The sequence below is a fragment of the Apteryx mantelli genome, chromosome Z, assembly GCF_036417845.1.
Source record: "Apteryx mantelli isolate bAptMan1 chromosome Z, bAptMan1.hap1, whole genome shotgun sequence".
Lineage (NCBI taxonomy): Eukaryota > Metazoa > Chordata > Aves > Apterygiformes > Apterygidae > Apteryx > Apteryx mantelli.
The window spans coordinates 3779150-3806523 of NC_090020.1; the positions used below are offsets into that span (position 1 = coordinate 3779150).

The window sequence follows — 27374 nt, forward strand, 5'->3', positions numbered from 1 at the left end:
ATCTAACTTTGTGATGCTGCCCAAACAGTGCACCTCATTGTGCACCAGCAAAAAAAGCTCACGTAGCCACACAGTCAACAAGACCAAATGCCTGGTGCGCCTGTAAACCAACTTGATTAAAAAATATGTATCATCTTCATTTAGATCAGAACGCTGCTGCAGTTACCCATGTACTAAGGCCTGGTAGAAGATGCAGTTGTCACCAAGGAAAAGATGAGACCTTATTTCTGATAATTTCGGTCAGCTTGGGTTGATCAGAAAACTGTGCCCTCAGGACTCTTTACAGTGGGAGTAAATGAGAATATTGCTTACCTGGGACAATTCATCTGGGGTGAATGGGATCAGAATGGGATCTTATATGCACGCTGAGACAGCAAACAAATATGAGAAAAATGTTCTCGGTTTTAGGCTTGTGTTTAATATTCTACCTTCTCCTCTATTTTCTCAACTTTCTCCTTTAATTTTTCTATTTTGAAGCATAACAAATTTCTCTTTTAGTCACAGAAGATAGTGTGGTATCCCTAAGGAAATGAATGCTTACTACATGTGCAAATGCTCAAAATGTGTGTTATATTTGACAGCAGTCCTTGAAACGTTGTGGGACTGGCACTAATTCTCTCACTCTACAGGTAAAAACTTATTCTAAGAGATCTATTAAAATCCTGGTATCAGTTCCTTTTCCAGTCTCTAGAACATGGAATTTGATTTCTGCAACTGTACATTTCACAAATGAAGGAACAAGGACAGCAGCATGGGTACTGTTTTCATTGACAGGTTAAATGTTCCAAGAACAAATGCTATACAAAGAACACCATTTAAAAAGCTTCATCCTAGAAAGCGATAAAAATTTTAGGCCCCTCTTTTCAAAAAGAGGCAAATTATTGATTAAACATCTCTCTAAGATGCTTCTGGAGAACTGGGAGAATGATCTCCTTGCATGTAAGAAACCAACTACATTCAAGAGAAAGGAGGAAGGAGTCATGTTATGTAAGATATGTGTGAAAATGTTTACACAGAGCAGTATTTCTTCTGTGGAATTCAAGGCACATTTGTACTGCACAATATTACAAATTTGCACTTATTCTTGGATGCAAAATAGCATCTCTGTGGTGCTTAGCATGCATTTTGATCTAGTTTAGATATCTTTAACATTGTTCTGAACTGCACATTTTAACTTTAGCCTCTGCTATCTAGAACTGATCTACTGAGATCAGACTGGATCGTCTGGCTACCTTCCACCTCCACCTAACAGTTTACACTGTTATCCTGAAATACCTGTAAGGGGTTAATCGAGACAACACTGTGCAGCACCCGAGTGCTTGGGCTGCTTTAGAAACAGTATCTGAAAGATGTCCCCAGAGGCTGAGGTTTTCAGTTTGAAGTTCAGAAGAATGAAACTGCTGCTGTGAAGCAAGGAGGACTGAGTGAAAAGACACTCTGGAAGTACTAGTCCCTCTTAAAACAGCTTTTTATTCCTGCTTAACAAATATATTTTTCAGCCTGCATGTGTCTGAAATTTGCGGCATTATCGTACTGTCTGATTCACCAGCTATTAGGGAAACTGAGGAATTAGGAATGTATAAAAATGTGGGTGGAGGTTCCTTTTTTTCCCCCCAAGCTGCAGGTCTGAGTCTCACTAAATAGCATTTAAATCTCCATCTGCTATTATGCGACCATTGCTGTGTATGCAGTTTTAAGAGAAATGGCCCTTTTGACAATTTACCCCTGAAAGTTAAAAATCTTAAGTGCTTTATGCCATCCATTAGCCAAAAATCAAGTATTCCTGCAACTTGTTTCTCTAGCTTCATGCCCCACTTTGATCCATGGATTTATCTTGTCTGAACCTTGTAGACACTGGATGCATACCAGCTAGATTTTTCCCCATGGTAGTATCTGTTTCCTTGCTGGTAGCATCTCTGTTAAAGATTAAAATGATCTGACCCTGGCAAACTACAAAGTTGTAGTTTAGTGGAAATGGTGACATGTCTTGCGCTAGTCCCTAACCAGCAAGCACATTATCAGTGATTAAAGCCAGGGTTAAAGATGGAGTACAGGGAAGGGCCCAAGCTAATAGTGTTATCAGCCTTGTTCACACTGGTGCTGCCAGCACTGGGCACAAAGAGAACAAGAAGGCAACAGCAAAGGGGAGAAGTTAAGAAAAGAAACAGCTGCAGAGGGTTAGAGAACGAGGCTTCAGGAGATGGGAAGGAAGCTGTAGAGGAAAAGGGGGTGAACAGGAACATAACAAAGCAGTAGTTCAGCAGAACATAATGCAGCAGTTGACACCTAAGGGAACAAAGAAGGAGTCCTCATCCCAGTTCAGAGCAGTGTACACATTCTCAGTTATGACTGCAACATGCCAAAGGTCACATTCCTCAGCAGCTGTTGGAGGCTTCAACCCAGGCGGACCTTCCAACAGAGGATGCAGCTATGAGAGTCTCAGGCTGCAGGGCAGTGCCTAGGGCCTCTCCATGAGGCTGGGGCTGACAGTCATCTTTCCTGCAGAAGATGGCTACTGTTAAGAGCCATGTTGCCAAGTGAAAGAGTCACAGGAGGAAGTCAGCAGGCTGTGCAGCAGCAGAGAGAATGAAAGAGATCAACAGGGTATTGCCAGAAACCCAACAGCTTCAGGAATCCCAACCCCAAACAGCAGTGAAGACACAGGTGGAGTCTGAGCCTTGTGGGAGAGTAAGAGGTAACTTCAAGCATGACGAAGGCTGGAAACTGGTGACTTCTTGCACCCGGAGGAAGACTCCTGCTCCTCCTGAAGGATGGCAGCTACTGAACAGGTTCACTGCCCTCAAAGCTGAGGAGGAGCTGGGCGTGCTTTTGAGTGAAGCATCTGGGCCGACAGACCCTGAGCCACGTGGGAGCACCCAGAGGAAGTGGTGAGTGATGTTAGTGGGTGACTCGCTGCTGCAGGGTCAGAGGCACCCATCTGCTGATCTGACCTGTCATCTAGAGAGGTTTGTCGCTTGGCAGGGGCTCGGATCTGGGACATTGTGGGGAGACTGCTGTCACCTGAAGAAGAGTGTTTTGTGCAAGTTCGAAAAGCTCCTCAGTGACTACGACTCTGAGCCAAAGGATGAAGTTTAACACACACACAAACTCAACAACAACCACGCGCAGTAATACTGTTTCAGCTCTCTAATACGTAACCACAAGGTATTTACTTTCCTCCTTTTTTAGGGGTCCCGTTACCTTGCCTTGACCCTGATTCCAGTGGGACGTCCCCCACTTTCCGCAGCCTGGTTGGGAGTTTCGTGCTCACCATGAGTCCGGCAAAGACCACAAAGTTTCACAGAATGAGGAGGCCTTTTATAGCCTACGCTGGCACTGGGGATTCTGGGGATTTTTCCTCAGCACAATGATACAGGCAGCACATGCTACACCCACCTCAGGGTAATGGTGGAGGATGGCCATTTTAGGTCAGCCAATGGGGGAAGCGGGGCAGGTTGGTGGGTCCACAGGTTGGCTTCCTCACAAATGCCAAGGCTTGTCCACCCCGCTATCACCCTGTGCTGCTCTTCCATGTTGGCACCAGTGATACTGCCAAGGGGACCTTGGAAAGTAACGAACGTGACCACAGAGGTCTGGGGGCCAAGGTAAGGGGTATGGAGGCCCAGGTGGTTTTCCCCTCGATCCTGCCAATGAGGGGCAAGGATGTGAGAAGGAGTGGGCGGATACTGCAAGTCAACAATCGGCTGCGCAGCTGGTGTTGGCAACAGGGTTTTGATTTCTGTGGTCATGGTTCAAAGATCGAAAACTGCTTGGGAGAGATGAGATCCACCTCGCTAAGCGGGGCACAAGCATCTTTGTCAACAGGTTGGCCAGCCTGGTAAGGAGGGCTCTAAACTAGGAAAGATGGAGGAAGGGGAGAGTTAGAGGGACCACCCAATCAGCAAAACAGGGCTTAAGTGGGTAAGGCGGGGGGGGGGGGGAATACCTCAAGTACTTGCATGCAGGCAAGGAAGTACCCACAAGACAACTCTACAGGGAAACCTTCTGGGAAATCAGCACTCTTGCTGGGTGCCTCTCTGAAGTACCTGTACACAAATGCACGCAGCATGGGGAACAAACAGGAGGAATTAGAGATCTGTGTACAGTTGCAGGGCTATGATCTCATTGGCATTACGGGGACACAGCGGGATAGCTCACATGGCTGGAATGCTGCAATAGATGGTTACAGGCCCTTCAGGAAGAACAGGCCAGGAAGGCAAGCAGGGGGAGTCATCTTTTATGTGAGAGAACAGCTGGAACGTACGAAGCTCTGCCTAGGGGTGGACGATGGGCTGTTTGAGAGCATACAGGTAAGGATTAAGGGGCAGACTAGCATGGGTGACACTGTTGTGGGTGTTTGCTTCAAGCTACCTGATCAGGAAGAGGAAGTAGACGAGGCTTTCTACAGACAGCTGGAAGTAGCCTCACATAACCGTCCCGATACCTGCTGGAGCAACAACACAGCAGGACACAAGCAATGCAGGACGATCCTGGTTAGCATCCCTGACAACCTCCTGATACAGGAGATAGAGGAGCCAATGAGCAGAGGTGCTCTGCTGGACCACATACTTACAAACAAGGAAGGGCCGGTTGGAGATGTGAAGGTCAGGGGCAGCACTGGCTGCAGTGGCTATGAGATGCTGGAGCTCAGGATTCTGAGAGGAGGGAGCAGGGCAAAATGCAGGATCACAACCCCAAGGGCAGACTTGGGCATCCTCAGGGACCTGCTTGTAAGAATCCCATGGGATAGCACTCTAGAGGGAACAGTGGTCCAAGAAAGCTGGTTGATAGTCAGCGATTGCCTCCTCCAGGCTCAGGAACAGGCCATCACAATAGGAGTTGAGCAAAGGGGGCAGGAGACCTGCATGGATGAACAAAGTGCTCCTGCCAAAACTCAAACATCAGAAGGAGGTATACAGAAGGCAGAAGCAGGGACAGATCACCTCAGAGGAATACTGGGAAACTGTCCAAGTATGCAGGGATGGGGCTAGGGAGGCCAAGGCCCACCTGGAGGTTAATCTGGCAAGGCATGTCAAGGACAACAAGAAAGGCTTCTATAAATACATCGGTAGCAAAGGGAAGACTAGGAGAAACATGGGCCCGCCGCTGAATGGGGCAGGGGCCCTGGTGACAAGGGACACTGAAAAGGCTGAGGTACTGAATGACTTCTTTGCCTCACTCTTTACTGGTAAGACCAGCCTTCAGCAATCCCAGGCCCCAGAGACCAGCAGGAGCATCTGGAGAAAGGAAGAATTTCCCTTGGTAAAGGTGGATTGGGTTAGGGATCACTTAAGTAGACTAGACCTACACACGTCCATGGACTCTGACGGGATTCAGTCACGACTGCTGAGGGAGACGGCACATGTCAGTGGAAGGCCACTCTCGATCATCTGTGAGAGGCCAGGGCAATCAGGAGAGGTGTCTGAGGACTGGGAGAAAGCCAGTGTCACCCCAGTCTTCAAAAAGGGCAAGAAGGAGGACCCAGGAAACTCCAGGCCAGTCAGCCTCACCTCCATCCCTGGAAAGGTGATGGAGCAGCTCATCCTGGAGGCCATCTCCAAGCATGTGGAGGAGAAGAAATTGACCGTGAGTAGTCAGCATGGCTTCACCAAGGGAAAATCGTCCTTAACCAATCTGATAGCCTTCTATGATGGGAGGACTGGCTGGGTAGATGAGGGGAGAGCAGTGGATGTTGTCTCCCTTGACTTCAGCAAGGCTTTTGACACTGTCTCCCATAACATCCTCATAGGCAAACTCAGAGAGTGAGGGCTAGATGAACAGACAGTGACGTGGATTGCAAACTGGCTGAACTGCCAGGCTCAGAGGGTTGTGATCAGTGGCGCAGAGTCTACTTGGAGGCCTGTAGCTAGCACTGTACCCCAGGGGTCAACACTGCACCCAGTCCTGTTCAACTTACATGACCTGGATGAAGGGACAGAGTGCACCCTCAGCAAGTTTGCTGATGCTACAAAACTGGGAGGAGTGGCTGATGCACCAGAGGGCTGTGCTGCCATTCAGAGAGACCATGACAAGCTGGAGAGGTGGGCGGAGAGGAACCTCATGAAGTTCAACAAAGGCAAGTGCAGGGTCCTGCACCTGGGGAGAAATAACCCCAGGCACCAGGACAGGTTGGGGGCTGACCTGCTGGAAAGCAGTTCTGCAGAGAAGGACCTGGGAGTGCTGGTGGACACCAAGCTGAGCATGAGGCAGCAATGTGCCCTTGTGGCCAAGAAGGCCAATGGTATCCTGGGGTGCATCAGGAAGAATGTTGCCAGCAGGTGGAGGGAGGTGATCCTTTCCCTCTACTCAGCCCTGGTGAGGCCACATCTGGAGGACTGTGTCCAGTTCTGGGCTCCCCAGTACAAGAGGGATGTGGCACTACTGGAGCAAGTGCAGTGAAGGGCTACAAAGATGATTAGGGGACTGGAGCATCTCTCTTACGAGGAAAGGCTGAGAGAGCTGGGCCTGTTTAGCCTGGAGAAGAGAAGACAGAGGGGATCTTATCAATGTGTACAAGTATCTTAAGGGACGGTGTCAAGAAGATGGAGCCAGACTCCTCTCAGTAGTCCCCAGTGATATGGCACGAGGCATTGGGCACAAACTGAAAGACAGGAAGTTCCATCCAAATAGAAAAATTTTTTTTTTTTACTGTTAAGGTGACAGAGCACTGGAACAGGTTGCCCAGAGCGGTTGTGGAGTCTCCTTCTTTGGAGGTATTCAAAAGCCGTCTGGACACAATCCTTGGAAACATGCTCTGGGTGACTGTGCTTGAGCAGGTGTGTTGGACTAGATGATCTGTGGAAGTCCCTTCCAACCTCAACCTTCCTGTGATTCTGTGATTTGAAATTATTTTCTGGGGTTTTTTTTGTACTTTAAAAGGAAAACAGAGACAAACGTGACTTTAAAATATCTTTTGAAGTGAAAAATCCACTGTTTTAATTAAAAACTATTGAAACAGAATGATGTGACCATTTCTCAGGCAAAGTCAAAACTATTAGCTGAACTTAGCCCAAACTGTGTTTGGGGCAAAGACATTATTTTCTTGAAAAGTTTAATTCAAACGGGAAATTAATGACAGTGTCTGCATGCTCCTTCCAAAGGTTCCCTAGATGCAGCACTGAAAAGTGATTTAAAACCTACTCTTAGCCATAAAATAACAACAGCTTATGGCCTTTTTGTTTTTCACTATTAGTTGTTAAGCCATCCTGCCAGAGTCAGCTAAAATTGATTAAATATTCACAATACCACACCAAGTTTTATGCTCACAAGCCAAATTTTTCCCTGATAGAAATCACAATAGCTTCACTGATAGCAAAAGATCTAAACAGAGCTGAACTACTTCTCACCAAATGAGGATCCAGTCCTACTTTTATTTTTCCTTTTTAACCTACAACATATTTTGTTCCCTTGGGCAGAAATAACAGCAAATCAGTCACTTTCACCAGATGGCATGCTTCACACTGAATCAGAATCTGTACTGAACAAAGAATATAACTACTGGTATGACAGTTTTTAACCCAATCTCTCTTGCAGTGATCTATGGAATAGAGAGACAAGTCTTTCAAAATCAGCATTTTGTGTTAACAGTAAGATTTCTTTAACTGTATTGAAAAATAAAAATGAAAGCACTGGAAACAAATTTTGCAAAACAGTATGTTGAATAGGCGTACTTCTACCGCATTCACTAGCAATAAGTTTTACTTACCAAGTTTTATTTTGCATTAATGATGTTTCTTGTATAAAGACCTACATTTCTTTTGAAAATAATAGTATAGTAATATCAAAACACACTCAAGAAAAGCTTGTAATCATCACACAATGTGGTAACATTAGAACAAAAAAGAATATCTTGAAGCCAAAAATGTATCACAGAGTGGGACTTAAATGGAAACAAAAGACAAATAATAAATGTTAATTTGTGACTTATAGTTTGGGAAGAACTGAAAAGAATATAAAACTCCATTTTTCAATGATTATGCATTTTCTAAAGTTAAATACTTCTGTTCTGTTCTAGTAATGATATGATCCAATTCCCATGTTAAATCAAACCAAGAAACCCATTTAAACAGTGGAGTAAATTTTAAGTTGGTTTAAATCATCCTTCTTACATGAAAATTTGCACGTCTTGAGTGTCTGATCCAGTTCAATTGAATTACAGTAGCAATTCAACATAGTAGTTAGTCCCTTACTTATTTGAACCCAAAAGATATTATGGTGGGATTTGTCACAAAGCCCTTCTTAGCTTTCTTTTTTTTCTTTAAAAAAATATGAGGAAAGAACTGAACAATTATTTGGAACATGCAGCACTGTTTATTTACATCTCTGTTTAGGTACATATAAACCAATCTGAAATATTAGTTCACTTCTTTCCAGGGTTTTCCTTTGGCAATCATCAGACAACAGGAACCTCTCATGTAGGAGTGGTTTGTGGAATTACTTTTATTGTGCCTTTTTAGGGAACCTGCACAAATATTTTTCATTCTGATGTCCTTGGGAGCAAACAAAAAGATATCTATTGTTATAGCCATTCTTCAATAAAACTTTATATTCCCATTATAAGGAAAATCTATCTTCCCCTTATGGTGACAGAAGCTGTAAAGAACCTGTTATGACAGCAGTTAAATCCAAAAAATTCTACTCTGAGTTAGTTCCTAAAATAAATTCCTACCAAGAAATGCTGAATTTCTTAACAAAAAATAAGAGAATGTTCTGTATGAATATGTGTAGATGTGTTTGTAAAAGATTGTAACTTCACCTGTACCATGTTTAAAAAAGTGGCGTTCAAGAAAGGCATAAATTATTCACTCTTAAGACATAGCTGTCTTGTTTTCATTTCAAAAGGAAAAACACTCATCTTGGAGACCTCTTTAACTGTTTTCCTTGTAGCACAATCTGCAAGTGCAGTTTACACATCTGCTATTCTATGGCTGGCTTGCATAAGCCAGTTTAGAGAAGAAGGTCCACAGACTGAGGACCTGTGGAAACCTGTCTGCTTCTCTGGGAGAGAGGAAAATCTTTTCCCTAAAATTTCTGTAAAGAGAGCATCTTGGATCTGGTTTCTAAATGACATCTTTGAGATGCCTTTTACTAGGGCCTGGCAAGGAATTACATACATTTTTCCCCAAAAATATTAATACAACATAATAACTATATAATTATATAACTATAATGACTATAATAACTATAATACTATATAACTATAATAACTAATAACTTAATGGCTATATGTTCATTCAGTATAATTATTCTACCCATTTAAAACACAAGAAAATTCAGCTACACCCTTTGGACATATATGAAATACACCTTCATCAGATGGACTAACTTGTGTCATATAATAAGCATGAATCCATCAGGTTTGAAATTCTAGGTTTCTACACAATAACTTCTAAGTATGGAGTGATGGAGAGGTCATCAGATGTCTCTAAGATATCCACAAGGCTTCTCATAGTGTTGTTTCAAGTATTTTCTATTTTTATATGTTTCATCATTAAAAATAATTTTGTTTAGCTTAGTTAACAAAGCTGCAGGATTTTCTACACTTTGAACAACATCTCCTATAATATAGTAACAGCCACAGCATTTGCAAATACCATTTGTAAAGTTATGTAGCTATAATCACTGTACATACGATACTGTGAAACACATTTAGTTTACGTACCTGTAGAACAGGTGTTCTATATGCATGACATTCACAAAAGAAATTATATATATTTCTAACCTTATTCAAAGAATGGCCCCAAATTACTGCTGCAACTGTAATGCTACTTACACTACAAGGAAAGCGTTTTCAAGCCCAAGCACATGCTCAGAACTGTACTCAGCCACTTCCTTATTTTTCACTTTTAAATTCAAATATTGATGTGGGGGGATGCTCCCAGCTTAAACACACACACACACAAACACACTTGGTGCCAGTTACAAGGAGTCTGCATTCCCGTGTCTCACCCTCCAAAAGGGAAGATGCCAAGACTTGGAGTAAAGCAGTCATTCGCAGTCACCCAAACTCCTTTCTTCAGTGCTGAAGAGTGCGCAAGGCAGCTAGCCTGCCCTTGGGGGTGTTCGGCCACCCCCCACCCCATGACTGTGGGTGCGAACCTCATAACAACGACGGAGGAGAGTTGAAGCCTGCAGCAGCCAAGAGCCAGGGGCTGCGCCTGCGTGAAGGGAACTGCAACTGGCCTAGCGACTCCACCTCCACCTTCCCCTGAAGGGTATGAACAGGTTGCCCCGGAGGCCGTCTTGGGCTCTTCGTGGGTGACAGCGGGTCTGCCAACCCGGGGAACCCCTCGGGACGGGGATGCGGTCCCGCAGTTACTTCCCTGGGGCTGAGGGTACATTCGCCGCTGAGGCAACGCGTGGGTGAGATCAATCAGAATTGGTTTGCCTAGTTCATTCATTTGGGTAGTTACACAGTTGGTATAAATTAGCTTTTCTGTTTACTAAGTAGTTACTGTTAGCATAACTTTTAGTGTGACTAGAAAATAGGTATTCTAGTTGAGCTAAGTTTCTGTTAATAAGAATTGTTGCTTTGTACCACTGTAACCTGTGCAGTAAATTTTGATCTTTGAGACAAGTTGTGGAGTCATGCAGTAAATCTCCTTCTCCCCCTCTTCCCCTCCCTTGCACCACACGAAACCCACACGGTCCTGGACTGTAAGGTAGTCGGTCGTCCCGTGACAATTGATTATGAAATAAAAGTGACCAGTTTTCAGTCATTTTGAAATACAAATTAGGACGTATCTGAAAATCTCCACAATCTTCTAAGACCTAGTAAATAAAACATTATCAAATGTATACATCAAACTAATCAGATTACTTCTTCAAAAAAACAACAAACCAAGTGGTCATTTACAAAACAATTCTTATATCCTAGTGCTTTGGGGGCTTTTTTATTTTTTTCACTAAAAATAGAGTACTCAGCTTAAAGTTTTCAACAAGGAACGGAAAGCAGAAATGTGACAGCCTCATTCTCCTGCCACAGCAGAGTATAAAATGTGTGCATGTTCTTTTACAGCTGTAACTGAAAGCAAGGCAGTAAGCAAAGTCAGAGAAGGACTCTTGAGTCAAGCAAAGACATAACAGCCTTAGGCACAACAATGTTTTCCCATGTTAATAAAATTACTTGCCTAAAAGAAAATGACTCATTTTAAGACTTTTCTGTTGTTACACTGTAGCCTATATGATATCTTTGATAATTTGGTCACAGTCCATTTACTTTCTTTTAAGACATTCACTAATTCAGTGAACTATATCTAGAAATGTACACAGAATGAGGTTTAGATTCCAAGCACCAGTGAGACATACTTGTAACAGGGCTGCTAACTCAGGAGCTGGTGAACAAATGATTTCCCTGCTATAACGTGCACAATCTACCAATGCAATTCTTGAAACAAAACAGCTCCTGCTCTTGAAAATCAGACACCAGCTTTTACAGAAGTCCTTGTCACCATGGCATATTTTACCCTACCTTAGACTTTGGAAAGATGCAACATGCAAAACAGAAGCAGTTCCTGCTTCTTTATTTTTACAGACTATTGCGTTCTTGTATTTTGTGGTTACTGTTTAGTAACAGTGCTGTTGCTTTGGTGATAGCTGAAGCACACCTTCTGACTGGGGGTGGAGATGTTATACCAGTCTGCCTATTTATAGACAACTATCTATTAAACACTATCAGCCATACACCTTGCCACTGCTCAGGTGATAGAAGGGATTAAGTCTTTTTACATCTTCCTGTTCATTATGCACTTGGCTGAAGGCTGAATTGACTGCATTGACAACTGAGCAATTTAAGATTAGAACAGCTAGAACTGCAAGCTAGCAAATGTAGGATTACATGGTCACCTTCCTGTCAAGAAGTAAAACTTATCAGTAGACTTACAGGCTGATTTACAAGAGAAGATACCAGCGACATAGAAATTGGAATATATTCTTATTGCAGCTTTTCTGTTTGACACCTTTTATTTACCAGTGCTGGAACAGTGTGTTCAAACAGCACGTTTCTCCTCTTATGAGCACTTAGCCAAAACTTCAATATGTAATTCTTAGGGATTTATCCTGCCTCAAAAATTACTTTAGTCAAATTATCTTCCTATTTGCCACAAAACCCAGAGAAATCATACCTCAAAACCAGTGGCAATTCATTATGTCATCTAACAGTGACCAGAAAGAATATTTGAAAAAAAGGAAAATCTAACAACTTACAAAGAGCAGTGCCCTCTAGTGATTGCCACCATAAAAGTTTGCACTAGGACACGGCACAAATAGAAGAAGTAGCATCAATAATAACTAAGCTTCATTCCTATCTTTCTTTCTGAAGAAAAATATTTGCATAACAAGCTGTAAGGGGAGTAACTAGTTATGTCAGTGTTCATGCATATATCACTTAAAGATAGCTCAAAATTTGTATTTCAAAAGGAAAATTATCCAGATAGCAGATTCACAGGAAGAATCTACTCATCTTCTCTAACTACAATGCGTTAGAGGAAGTGTTAATATTTTCAGTACTCTGAAGAATAACACAGAAAAAGGAATACTAATCAGCAATATCTCTGTTGTTACCTAGAGAGGACATATTGACAATCACAAACCAGAATGAAACTACAGGAGAAAGAAGCAGCAACATAGATTATACACAGATCTAAATTATTTTCCTGACAGCTGCAGAAAAGGGGCCTGTTGGTAATCTTAAGTGAAATAACACTAGTTAGTGTCTAGTTAGGAACCTTGACTGTAACAACAAACCTTCTTATGCAAGCACGGGATTTGAATGGAACAACTACAAATCACTCAATTGTCATGGTTCCAGGATTTCAAAAATGTGAAAAAATACATGCAAAATTTTATGCAAGTTCTAGAAACTGAACATCAAAATGAATCTTGAGATAAATAATGCATTATTTCTGCGTGTATAAACACAGATTCATAGAGCAGAAGTTTAAAAAGAGCTTAAAGTCATGTGTCAATCTCTTCACTGTGAATTTTAATGAGCCTTAGTATTCTAAATCCCTCTGGCAACTTCAAAATTCTGACTAATTGTTCTAATTTAAAGCAACAGAAAACACCATACTATTATGTAAACATTCTGCTGGGGGTTTTCTTCAGCAGTTTTTATTTTGCTTCAGAAAGACTGAAAAATTAGAAAATTATAGTGCTTTGTCAGTTGTAAAATCTATTCATAACAGAATATACTGGTAATCTGTCATGGGGCCAAAGACACTGGTGATTTTCTTAGGTGTTAACAATCAATTTCAAATGAGAGATAAGTATATATCATCACATTGCATTTAATACATTAGAAAAGTTACAGCAGTTCAAGATATATTTTGACAGTTGCTGCAGAAGACATATCAATGATACAATTGCCCCAAATTGACTTTGCTTGACATTCTCTTTGAAGATGCTTTAGGAATTTACATGTGTATTCACTTAAGTGCCCAGCTGCTCTCCTTTTCTACTTCGATGCAAATCCAAGTACATATCTCAGGTGACTGTGCTTGGAGAGAATCATAATGCAACATGTTTCAATGACAAATGGAAAATTTCAAATACACACTAGTTATCTGCATATCCTTCTCTCTCTAATGTACTAGAACACCAAGTGTTTTCACATTTCAAGAAGATCTATGAAATGCTACTACCCCTATCAAGATGTGTAACCAAAGAACAGGAAAAAACAAAACAAAGCCACACAAGCTCCTTATAAAACACATGGTATTCATCATTGCCTGACCTTAAGTTTTTCTTACTTCTCATCACCAACATCACCTTTTAACATGTTACATAAAGGTAGTCCAGTACCAACAGAAGTACCATTCAGTAAAGCCAGATACATTTCAAGCAGGTATATAAGGTCTTGATATATTCCAGGTCATATTTAGTATCCCTGCATATACTGTTTAACATGTGAATAAAATATTTGTAATCTAAGTTACACATTTAAGTGTAAAACCCAGTAGCTATCAGTACAATAGAAATTTGTGACATGCCTTCAAAGATTAAGAAGCTTAATTCTCCTATATGTAATTTCTCCTTACTCCCAGTAAATCTCAAATTCTCCAACTAAACAAAAGAGTAGTCTCTCAAATGCTAGCTATAGCAATAGCTCCATTTACTTTATAAGATGCATCAATTCTGAAAAAAAGATAATGTCTTCAGATCCACTAAATATTCAGTACTGTTCCCCTGAACTGAATGAACAATGAGCAGTTGGTGGCTGGTAGCTGTCAATCAAATAATGTTTTCTTCAATTGCAGCTCTCACTTGACCTATATTCAAATCAAATAGAAAGTCTGAAAAAGTTATAACAACCTTTTTAAAAGTTAAAATTAAGCAACACTTAGCAGAATTCAAAGTTTCAAACCTTTATTTTTAAATTAAACTAGATTATTTTTTCATCTAATATCAGGATAATATATTGATGTAGCACACTACACATTATAACAGGATGCCACTGTAGGTATTCAGAGGCTACCATCTATCCACACTGCAAAGTAAAATTTCAGCTGGTTTTAACAAAGGTTACAAGAAGCAGCCTGTGACAGTCAAACAAACATGTAAGTCAAGTGGGTCCGCAGTGCAGTAGTCTGGATAGCACATCTAAATTAACAGTTCCTACAGCCTGGCATCTTTTCTTTTGACTAACCTGAATGCCTTCAAAGAAACAACTAAAGCCCCCAAAACACATCCAAGCAAACATTTAATACGATATAATGCAAAAAGATTTATTATGGTATTCAGAAGACAAATTCTAGTCTTTCTTGTTTTGCTTTTTCATTACACTAAGAGCAGGTGCTCCTGGTTATATCTCCTCTAAACTTTGGGAAGATAGAAACTCTTCTGAAATTCTTACTTCAATAATGTTTTGTTAATGTATTATTAATTTTAAAATATTTTGCAACTCAAATTTCTTTCTTTCCCTTCAGATGACCTTTTCTGTTTGTCTCATTATAAAAAATAAAATCACAGAAGCTAGGATATGTAATATTAAATACCCTCATCATTCTCCTACTGTTTCAATTTCAAAGCTTTAGCATGTTGATCTCAATGTATGTGCAAGTTTTTAATTACCTAGTCATTGCAATGATTTTTTGTCCTCTGCCTTTGTCTATTTTCAAAACTATACAAGCTGGCCACGTAGGGACAGACAAAACAATTACTAAAACAGATCTAACAAAGTTTTTGCACCCTCCTTAAACACTGGGTTTTTTTTAATCTACAATTGCCTGACAGGAGATATTTGATGAGTTGTTCTATAATCCCAAACACATAATGCTGCCAAGCACTTTCTTACTTCAAAATCGAAGTAGAAATTATGCCTATTTCTTCACAGGAATGAGTTTTCCAAAATCCCCAGTCATTCCTGTTCTAGAATCTCTGTCCTTAAAAGAAGAAGAAAGAGCTAACCACTCAACATGATTTCCATCTGCAGAGTGTGGTATTAGAATAAGAAAAAAAGCTCACAATACAAGTGTTACTTGTTGCAAATAACTACAATCCAAAATTAAAGACAAAATCCCTAGTGTCAAATAATTTATTAAAACAAAAAAACCTCTGACTCTTTGCACTGCCACAAAGGAAATATTTTAGCTGAGCTGTTCATAAAAGCATCTAGAAAGGCTGAAGGAATAAATTTTCAGTAAGAGATATGTTTGATATTAAGACACCAGTTGTACACTCGCTTTAAGCCACAGGGGCAGAGAGGAGGCTGCACAGGACCATTTCTACCAGCAGGATTGCACACTTGTCTGTTTAAAGTGATCATAGCTGTCTTATCTGTTCCTAATGTATGCTCATCTAGACGTTTTAGGATGTTGATTTAATATATTTTTCTCAATTATTTGTTTTGGGGTTGAACTTACTTATCATTAATTCGTGACATCACTCTTCTTCCTAACTGGCTATCCTCCAGGGCAGACATAGTATTCATAATGAGTTACGGTCATTCAGGTGCTTGACTCTGTATTTCCTTCAGAATTCTTGGAAGTAAGCCATTCCACCCTTACAATTTATTGCACTTTAGTTTCTCCAGTTATTCCATTGCTGTTTGTTTTGATACCTTTACATCCTCACTACTTTGTTTAGAGTAACTCCAGGGTAATAACTTCCTCATCATCCTCTCTGGAGAGAACTGAAATAGAAATTTGTTTTTTAAGCTTTCCTGCATCTACTTATCTCCTTTAGAATCTAGCAAATCTAGCCCATTCTCATTTGGAATTGGATCTTGTTTGTGCTAGAGCCTCTTTACACAGCTCTAGGAACAGAGGGAAGCTTTTATGCAAAATTAAATTGGGTCCATTTACTCTCTGAAGACTTCCATTACCTGAACTGCACTAAAAGAATATTTTCTTTGTCTTTACATGTTTGACTATAGGCTGAAATTGCTTCTTTTGAATGTCAAAGTGTGCCAGTTCATGTGCAGAAACAGAGCCAAAAGATGGCACGAGACAGGTATTTTTTCACAGCATTTGGTTGGTCACAATTACCATTCCACATGAAAGATGACAATCAAAAGGACTATAAAGCCATACATTATTAATAACTGAATGTAGAATTTTTCTTACTCTTCCAGATTCTTCAGTGTACCAATCTGAACAAATCATTTCCTCCCCACACATAATTAATTTTTGACTTGACTCATTTATCCAGACATTAGTATCCCTATACACTATAAACACAAAGCAAAGGTTTCAAGAAATTCAAACTTATTCTGAGCAGGAACACCCAGCATCACAAAAACACGTAGACCTGTTTTGGGGATAAGTGTCAGGAGGTCTTCTGTACTTCACACTATGATAGACAAAGTAAGATACATCTACTTTGACTTTACTGATGTCATTCATCAATTTCTACTGACTTCCTACACCTTTAGCTCATGCAGTTAACTATTCATCTCCTGTATTATCACAAACATAAGACTATAAAAATGGTGCTCCCCCTCTTCCGAGATCTCTTCATCTGGTCAGCTCTTCCTCACTGTCTACACAGTGACTGATGTGATTTGGTTTAAAACAGAGATACAAAAGTAGAAAGAAACTTAAAAAATCTTAACTAATTTAATGAAAGAACGAACTTCTATAAGATACAAGTGCCAGTATTCTTCCTTACTCTTAAATCCATATTATATATCATGCATTATCTGTTAGCTGAACGTAAATCTTTGTACACAGAAACTATCACATGACATCACTCCTCCAGTCCATCTAATCTGTTATATTTTCTTTGGCAGTGGCCATACACTTCAGAAGAAGGAACAAGAAACCTACAGCATATACTGAATGTACACCTCACGTTGGCACCTAACAGCTAGGAAGTGTTCTAAGCCCGGAAGCTTCTAGATCTGTAGCTTATAGTTATTTCATTTCTTAGAGAAATTGACATAAATCACTGTTGGGAACCATGGCGTTTGCACATTCATGAGAAAGGATTTCATCCACAGTCTAGAAATTCCTCAGATTTAACTTGTATATATTTACAGAAATTCCTGGAATTTATATACTAACTGTGTACGTCAGCATATGACTTATCATGGGGTTGCAGTTTTTTCATTTCCCATAGGCCTTTTGGTAGAGAGTTTCAGTCAGGACAATTATCACTATGACTAGAAAACAGCAACACAATCTTAAAGTAAGTGTGGTTGTTACTTTTGAAAATGGCCAGCCATGGAGATGCTGGGATGCCACAAGCTTGGTTGGTTCTCTCCTTCTCAGATGCATTGACTGGCACAGACTACCATCATTCCTGCTTCAGCCTTCCCTGTTCTTTTCCCTTTCAAAAGCTTAGCACTTAATCACAAGCACCCACAAAGACTCACTCCTCTTTGACGGGCTGTCAGTTGTTGCACATACATGCTAAGGTCTGCAGATGCCTGACTGGCAAAGTCTCACAATCTTGAAACCTCCCTCTCCTTTTATTTAGGGGCAAAGGAGAAGCAGAATTTCTGGTCTCTTCTTCCCGTGGACCTTATTCATCTCGTCTCTCTCTTCATGTTAGCTGCAGTCTTTATTAAACAGCCCACCAGGATAACCAGAACTCCCAGTTGCTGGCTCCCAGGCTGACCACAAATCCTTCTGACAACTTCCTGTCCGATGATGCTGAGAATTTACTCCACCCCAGGAATGGTAGAAAAATGGTTACAGGCCTCAGTAATACATATAAATATTTATACAGTTTGTAAGTTAATTCAATTTAAGAGTAGAATGGACATTAACTGAAGATATGGATAATCCTGAGTGGTTTTTTTTTCATAATACTTAAAAAGTCTGAATGTTCTTATTTCTTTCAAAGATCTGAAGTGTACCCGTATAATTTTTCTTCAAAGCTGTACTACATGACTTCACTGCAAAAAACTCAGGCTGTAAATTAGTTCCTGACATAATTATGGGTTTGCAGACATTCATATTTCCCTTGGTCTATAAACAGTGTGAAATACTGTTCAAATAAACTGAAACTAGAGGCACTAGAATTAACTGACATTCATTGGTGTTTCCTACCAGACAGCCATAACATCAAATACCCAACGAAGACTAAGCATCCTTCCCAAAGTGATTTAAACATACAGCCCAGTAACAACATTCAAAACATAAAAGGCTTTATTATCCACTACTGTAACAAATTAATGTAGTCTCACTGGCTACAAAGCTTCACTAACTGATGCAGCTAAGGAAACTTTTCTTTTTACTATATTCAGGGAGACCCATTAACACAATCTGTCAACCCAGCTCTAAAGTCAAATGTAAAAGGGAGCTTGCAACAGGATCCAATGTGGGTTGAAGAGCAATGTCATGCAAATGGTATTCAAAATAGGATGCAGAGTATTTTGCTTCATAACCACAGGAGAAGTTGTGTGTTATGACAAGCTGCTTATAGCTGGACATTCCAGGAGAACTTAAACACCAGAAAAATTTGACAGGGCATTGGACAGTTTGTTCAATGTAACATGACCTTAGCGACCTGCTACTCCTAACAAGAACAGTTACACTGAATCACAGTAACTGTGGTAGTGCTAATACATAGCTGGGGCTAGGCTGACCATGAGAAAATCTCACTGCTGAGACCCACATGCACTATGAATGGAAGCCTATTTGGCAGCTTCTCACAGAGGAACATAAAACCCTTCTGTTTTGCAGGAGGCAAAATTTTTTAGAAGGCTGAAACAGCAGAACTGAGCTTTTCCCCAAAAGATTCTCTCTTGTTGCAGCTGACTCCTAGCCAATGTATACTGCTGTTCCATGAGGACTTCATTAAATTATGACTTCAAATGTAGCTTATGAAGGACAAGAATCAAGAGATAAATTATAATTTGTTATGAAATTATCCTATTTTCACTGAAAAAAAAAAGAGAATGGAAAGGATATAACATGAAGAAAGACTAATTAGAGGGTGGCAAGAGGACAGAGGACGATTGTCTAAATATGGCAAGCTCTAAGGACAATGTGTTTGGTTTCTCTAGCAGTGTGATCTCATATCACACTCTCATTTACGAAAAGAAAATTTTAAGAGAATGGAACTTCTAGAAAAAGGACTAAAGTGAAACCATTTTCTCCTCAGAGACAGGGCTTAGGGCACTAGCTCTGTATCTGCAGAACTCAAGGAAGGCCTTTGTACTAGTCCAACGAGTGTTACTCTCTGACTACAACAATTTCTCAAGACCGGGGACAGACATCATCGAGATTTTTTTGTCTTTGCTATTTGAACTTTTGCTATAGGAACTTTCTAAGTTCCTATAATCTGAGCTGGTAGCTGTCAGTTGCTCATAAGTGAGCTCATAAGTATCAAATGTGACTATTAGTCATTTTACTAAAGCAAAATTTTAAAATGTAAAGTATAATTTTAAATATAAAATGTGTACTATCATTGTATGTAAACTAAGAGTAAGATATCTTACTTTATAGGAAAGGTGATTCTGTTATAAATAGTTCAAAAGAGACTGTCTTCTGCTGAGAAATGGCTTTAAGAAGACATGATTTTTTATTTAAAAAAATGTTAAAATAGAATATACATTTATTAGTAGCAATAAAATATTAATCACAATTTACTGTTGTATACATCCTAGCTAAACAAAGAGCAACAGACCTGTAGCATAATTATTCTTCTTCATTCCGGCTAAAGAACAGAAATTTTGCAGTTAATCCAACAACTCCATAATGAAGTAAGGTTTTATAAAGTCAAATCTTTCTGTTCATTTTAATTTAACTTTAATTCTGATCATTCCATTCAAATACATTAAAGTTTTATTACAGATGATAAGATTATGCCAGTCTTTTATATTTCATTTTTCTTGCACCATAACTTTAGTTTTGATTTTCAGAGCTAAGGAGTTATGTTGTATTATTTGTATTCTGAAAAGCAATTTTCCTTCTTTTTGGGAAACAGGTAATTGGCACATCAAATAAAAACGCTGATGCCTACTTCCTTCAGTCATGATTGGTTTAAAAAAATAAATAAATAATCACTCTACTTCAACAATGTCACTTAAAATCTCGGGAGTATGGCAGTATCTGGCTTTTTCTTGCAACCTTTCTTGTCTATTGTGAAGGGACTAAGAAAAAGGAAAAGATTAACTAAAGTGTTACTCAACAGTCAGAAGCAGTTTAAAATAGGTCTACTTAAAATAACATATTTGTTTCAATGCACATTTATAACTGTTTATATGTAATTAGGAGTATTTTGGAAGATAGGTTAAATTGCTCAATAATTCCATTTATTGGTAAAGATATTCACTAAGTATCCATGCTGACCTAGTATGACATTCATAATAATCATCAAGATGAAAACACAAACAGTGTATCAATCTATAACTAAACATGCCTACAATCTACTGATGCAGATGTCTGCTTCAAGTTTCAAAGAGATTTAGAGCTTAGACTTTAATCAAATAACAACTCTGATAATATGACTATTTATATTCTTATGAACTATTCCTTCACATGATAGTTGCTGAAAGGAAGAAGAAAAAACCCACAAGTTTTGCATTTTACCAACAGAAGATGGGTCATTGAAATGTCATTATACAACTCTGATGACAGTTTATCTTCTATGTTTCCTCCATCTACAGATTTTCATCATTAAGAAACGGAATCGTCCTCAGGAATCAAAAGGCTTATGAGATGGCAAGCAACCTAAATTTAAGCTCTATAGAGCATATCTTGCGGGAATAATACTGATATCTCAGTACAGCAATCATTGATAGGTATGTTGCATAAACAAAAGCCTTGAGGAGCAATATCTACAAATTTCAAATGCTTCAATTTCATTTTTACGGAGTTCATCTCATTTAATTTAATATTTTTTTAAGATAACAAAAGTTATTCTTTCCAGAAACAATGAAAAAGCTCATCTTTCTGGCTTTCAAATTAGGGGGGAAAGTCCCCTAGGACTGGCTGAAAAAGACATGAACTGAAAATATTTTGAAAAATAAATAGTTAAACTAGTAACCGTACTAATTAGAAATGAGCAATAATTTACAAAGATTCATAATTAGGCACAGCTTAGCTAAATCAGCCTTCTAATAGGAATGCCAATCAGTGAATCATTAGAAGTTTTTAGAAGATAGGATTTTCTTAAAGGTCCTGAATATCTGTAGAGAATTAGAGTCTAATACAATGTGTTAAAACCAAAGAAGCCCTTTGGAAAAGGATAAAGCAGCAATACACATACTTAGTATTTGTATGAGTTTACTGAAACTGATGCACTTAATTTTCTCTCATCTGGATTTTTAACTATCAGAAATAACTAGAAGAAATTCTACCTGCTCACACAGGATGAATGAATGAACCAGCAGATGACCTTATACCAAGCCTTCTGAACCTCATGAGCCTTTTTTAACTTTCATCACTGCGTTTTAGACAGTCAAAAGACAAACTAAAGACTGAAAACTGGCAACAATCATCCCAGCATGAATTATAAAAACAACCGTAGGAACTCTTTGAGAATCCTCATTGATAGCCTTAGTGATAACCACACACCCCTTGCATTTATGTTATTCTAATGGTATTAATATATGAAATGATATGAAAAAACGCTAACTTAGAGACTTCCATTTTCAAACTCAGCACAGAGTCGCTAATATTCCAAACTCCACACCCCCTACCTTTCAGCCTTAAAGAAAATAATCTGGCTTCCAAACTATGAAGGGCAAGTGACTTTTTTTTTCCTCTCTCTTAACTGCAGGATACCAAAATGCACAGTATTCGTTTGCACTAGCATGTCAGCCCAGTAGTAACCACAAAACTTGTAGACCACTTGTAGACAGCTGTCTAAACTGACAAGCTTCTCTAATAATTTGTATTCCTTTGCCTCTTACTGCTATTATGCAGGAAAACATTTCCACCTAGAGCCCTTTTGCAGAATGTCTAGATTCTATAACAACAAAAAATCCCCCGTATCTGTGATAGCACCATGCCATAATGCTCATATTTAGCCGATCACACCTTATTGTGTTCAGTCTATCTAGGTGTTATTCCTAGTTTCTCAAGAGGGATTCAGAGCAGCAAGAAACAGTTTTCAGAGATTTTCTGTTTATCTAAAAGAAGTAATATTGCTGTTCAGGTTCACAGATTAGTTAATGTCAAAATGAATACATTTCAAATAAGAAAGGTAAGAAGGTGGCATGGTAGCTGCGTAGTCAACCGTTTTAAAGTAAAATCCAAAATCTTATTTTGATTAGGATATTTACACATCCATCAAAGCAGCAGGAACACACCCACATTTGTGCACCCTTCTGTGTGCATTGTCTATTATGTAGCAAACTAGACCATGCAGCACTTTCACATCTATAAGGATGCACTTCCTGGAAAGGGTGTAGCCCCTAATGGTGGTTTGATCACATACAGCAGGGACATTGAACATGTCTTAATTGGGTGGTTTTCATTAGCAAGGAGAAACTCAGGAAAATATATCCTTCTCTTCCACCTCCTATTAGATTTTTTTCACGTGAATGCTGCTACTGTTGTTTCTGAATGATGAACAAAACACCATATAATTTTCTCAGGATACATATAGCAGTTTCAGATGAAATCTTCTCAGACACACTTTACATTGTAGATCCTGCAATCCCAGATGCATCACTGCAGAAAGCAGCACAAGGCTTGAGAACTACTGTGTGTATGTTTTACAGGTCATGGTTTACCTGCCTTAGCATTACATAAACTAATTTTCACTTCCATTCTGTGCTGTAGTTTGATTGAAATAAAGACTGCATGGCTCATTTTCATGACACAGCCACAAACAAGCTCCTCTCCCCACACCCTTCCCCACTCGGCAAGTCATCCAAGTTCAAATATGATTTATTTTCAAAATCTTCAGGTTTTCCTTTTTAAATGAAAAAGACTTACTTCTGAAAGAGTAGCATTTTGAAATAGCAGCATAGAGCAGCACTGCAGTTCTCTACTTGGCAGAATGCTATACAGAAAAACGCTTAAGAATATTTCACGTTTCCCCCCAGCAACTATGGGACAGGACTTGCAAAACACTGTAATTTACACTCTGAGACTGGAGAAATGGTATAATGGCAAGTGATTTTGTTGTCTATGTAATACCTTGTTTTCTCCCAGGTATGTTCAGGAGCACCTGTACTTTGAGGTGCTCCTTAGAACAAGATGTATCCAAAATTTGCTTTGGAGAATGTAAAACAGTCTCCCCTCCCCCCACCCCAGATCCCACACTTGACTGACGCACATATTCCAGCAAGCACATCCACCATGGCAGCGGACACAGGTGTATAAGCATCTCTGCACTGACGACAAAGGACCATTGTGTTTTCAACACATCGCTTCAGAGCCCGCAGAGGACTAGGGGCTCTAGACGCAGCATTGCCAAGCCCAAGCCCGAGCCCGAGCCCGAGCCCGAGCAGAACCAGCGCGGGGAGCACAGCCCTTCCCGAGGGGCTGCGATGGCGGGCACGGCGCCCCCTGTCCCCGCCCGGGCGGGCAGCACCGCGTCGCTCATCCGGAAACCCCCGGGGGTCCTGCGCCCCGGCCCCGTCGCCTCTTGCCCCCCCCCCCCAGCTTCCTCCACGGGGGGGGGAAATGGCGACTCGCGGCGTGCGGGGGACCCCGCGGCACAGCCCCCGCACTGAGGGCGCCTCTCCCATCCACGGGAAGTTACTCTGCCCTCACGGACGGGCTCCCCACCGCCGCCCCCCCGTCGGCACCGGGGTGGGTTTCCCCGTCACTTACCTCGCTGCTGCCTGCGCGCTCCCTCACGGCGAGCGGCGGCGGGGTGCGCCGCAGCCGGGGCTGCCGTCTGCCCGCCACATCCACAGTCCCCTCCCGAGGCGAGAGACGCGCAGGGCGGCGGCGGGGAGCGGCCGGGAAACTGCCGGGAAACCGTGACATTTAACCACGCGTAAGGAGGGTCGCGTCAGCCCCGTGGCGCCGGTGGGGTGCCTCCCCTTCCTCACAGGCTGGGCTGCGGCTCAGCGCCTTCCGCGCCGCGGAAGCGCAGAGGTGAGGGGAGAAGCCCGGTTCATCCCCGGAGACCCAGCCGCAGCGCGGTTCACCGCTCCGGCGGCGGCTTCTCTTCTTCCCGCCTCGCAGCCGCCGCAGGCCCCCTTCTCCGCCCGGGCCCCTCGGGCGGCGGCGGGCTACTGGCGGGGCAGCCGGAGCGGGGCAGCCGGGGCGACGGCTCGCCGCATGCCCCTCGGCGGGGCCTGGCGGCGGTGGCGGCGCGGCCCGGCACCGCGGGGCCCCTGGGGCGCAGCGGCGGTGCGAGCGGCGGGCGAGGCGGCAGCGCCAGCAGCACGGGGAGGCGGCGGCAGCTCGAGGTGAGGGCGAGGGGTGGGGGCGGCGGCTCCGTCAGGGGCGGGGAGCGGCTCCTTCAGGGCTGCGGTTCGCACACCAGCCGGTCCCGCTGCAGCAGCTGCAGCAGCTGCAGCAGCTGCAGCACCTCGGGGAGGGAACGAGCGTGGGGGAGGGGGCAGCTATAAGCCCCCCAAATCGGCGGCTCCTTAGTAGTTTGCGGGCTGCAGTAAGGCGGCCCCAGCCCTTCCCCGAGCCTCGGCGTCTTCTCCCCGCCCGCCGCCGCTCCGTGGGCAGGCCGGCGGTGAGCCCTCCCCCCGCCGCGCCCCGTCACCGGGGGGAGAGGGCCGCGGCGGGCGCCGCTCTGGCTGGGGCGAGTGCCCCCGAGCCGCACTCGCGCGGGTCCCGCCGCCTGCGCCTCGCCCGCCCAGGCGGCGGCTTGCTATTGCCCTTCCCCGCGCCGCCGCTTCTCAGGGCGACCGAAGGGGCGTCGCCGGCTGCTCTCGCGGCGCGGGGCCCGGTGCGGGGCCGCGCGCCCCCGCCGTGGCGTGCGCGGTTCCGGCGTGCGCCCCCCGGGAGCAGGGCTGGGGAGGGGGCGAGGAAGACCCGCGCGGGCGGGCGGCCATTTCCAGGGCGGCGCGGCGGAGAGGGCGCGGGGCTCCCGTGCCAGTCGCGCGGTCAGTCCGGCTGTCCTTGCGCGGCGGCATCGCCAGGGCAGCACTGCGCGGAGGAACCAGGGGACGACGGATCGGTGGCTGCGGGGCAGCGCCCCTCAGGGAGCTGCCCAGGGCTGCGGGGCAGAGCGGGGAGAAGAGGAATGACCGCCCCCGGGCGCAGCCTCGCCTCCTCCGCGCGGAGCGGCGAGGCGAACGGGCGCGGCACCGTCCCGGCGAGGGGGGCCGGGTCAGGCGCTGTCGCCACCGGAGGGCGGCCGCTGGGGGGCGCCCTCTGCGAGGCCGGCCCCGAGCCGGGCGACGGGGAGCTCGCCTGCCTCGGCGTTGTCCAGGCGGCCTCTGCCCCTGACCCGGGACAGCGCGTCGTGAAGGGAATGGTTCTGAGAGGCTGCAGTGAACGTCGTGCTCAACCTTGTGTCCCGCAGGTGGCCTTGTCTGAGGGCCCTGAGATGGCTGGTGCTGTGGGGTTATCTCTGTCCTCTTCCTCCTGCTTGACTGTCACTTGCTGCAGTAGATTTTGCTGTTCCAGTTCCCAGTTGGATTTGAAGAAGAGACTTCTGCTTGGTTTTTAGAGCTCGGTACCCACTTTTTGTTGCTCTTTGCACATTTGAAATAAACGTATTTAACACATTTTTAAATGGAGAACATGGAATAGCAGATTCAAATGGAGTAATTCAAGAGCAGCACTGCCCATGCCCTGCTGATTTCTGAGATTTTTTTTAACCATCAGCAAATGACATCCGTACAAACCTGCCTGGAGGCAGCGATCTTCAGAAAACTGCAGATTACAAAATTGATGAAGAATAGGTGCATTTAAGGAATTTCTCTTACTTACCAGTATGAGCACTGACAGGAAAGTTACAAATAATTGAATGATAAATGTGAGTTGGTCTTTTTCTGGCACTCTCCCTTCTTGTTTGCACGCATACAAACACACACATATAGACGCTATATGGCTTTAACTGTACAGGGGTATATGAAAATATGTGTAGGTACATTTTTGAAAACGCAGACATGAGTTATGTTCAAGAAAATGGTTAACAGATTAAAAGAAGCTAGCACCAATAAAACACAGTTCTTTGTTCTTTTAGTACAAACATTTTGTTCAGCATATTTTGTTCAAGAAGATTCCCAAGTAGTAGCCCTAGAAGCCATACCTCAGAGACAAAAAATCTCTTTTCAACAGATCTTCCTCCCTTCATCTTGTATAACCAGCTTCTGTGTTCAATAATAGTGCCATCAACACTTTGTGTTTTCTTCTGTCTCCATCTCTGGCATAAGCCATCCAAATAAGAATGCTAATACCAAAGAACAGTAGTGAGCTACCTTTAGCCACTAATAAATAAGAACCTAAGAGCAGTATCTTTACCTTGTCTCTGTCTGGCTGTGCTGTAGTAAACACATTACTGAAAGGAAGCACTACTCATCTAGAATCGCATGCCACAACTTATTTGCAGAACTATGATGTTATCTGCAGTGAGAAACAATACAAATGGAATAAAAAGCATTTATAATAAAATGACTGAGGATTTCTGTAAAGGCCAGAGAAGAATCAGCCATGAACGGTACTTTGTAAAGCTACATTCATAAAATAAACTTTCTCTTGAGAACCTGTAGTTTCAAAAGCAATAGATTGATTGACTTTTTCTTGTGAATCAATTTTCAGAAAGAGCTGTAGTCCCACACAATACAAGATTCCTCTGCAATTAGTAAAAGAAGTATCTAAGAAAACACCACTGTGTTTTTTACCCAGTGCTGGTAATACAGAAAGATAACTCTTCTGAGGAAATTACACTGATATTTTCATACTCAGTGGAAATCATATACTGTATATAAAAGTATCAACTATTTGCCAGTTAAATGTAATTTTTCTGAAGTTTTATCAACAACAAGGTAAAATACTCCATCTACTCCAGGAAGTGTACTGACAGCAAGATAAATGGAAGTCTCTCATGGATACCAC

At 42.2% G+C, this 27374-nt stretch overlaps 1 long non-coding RNA gene across 1 annotated transcript in view; it reads right to left on the reverse strand.

The window, feature by feature from the left end:
• LOC136995327 (uncharacterized) overlaps positions 1-24601 on the reverse strand; it is a 267232-nt gene extending 242631 nt beyond the window's left edge. The window contains exon 1 of the long non-coding RNA XR_010886896.1: positions 24177-24601. This is a non-coding gene — a long non-coding RNA (uncharacterized lncRNA). The remainder of the gene's footprint in view (positions 1-24176) is intronic.
• Positions 24602-27374: the final 2773 nt, after the last annotated feature.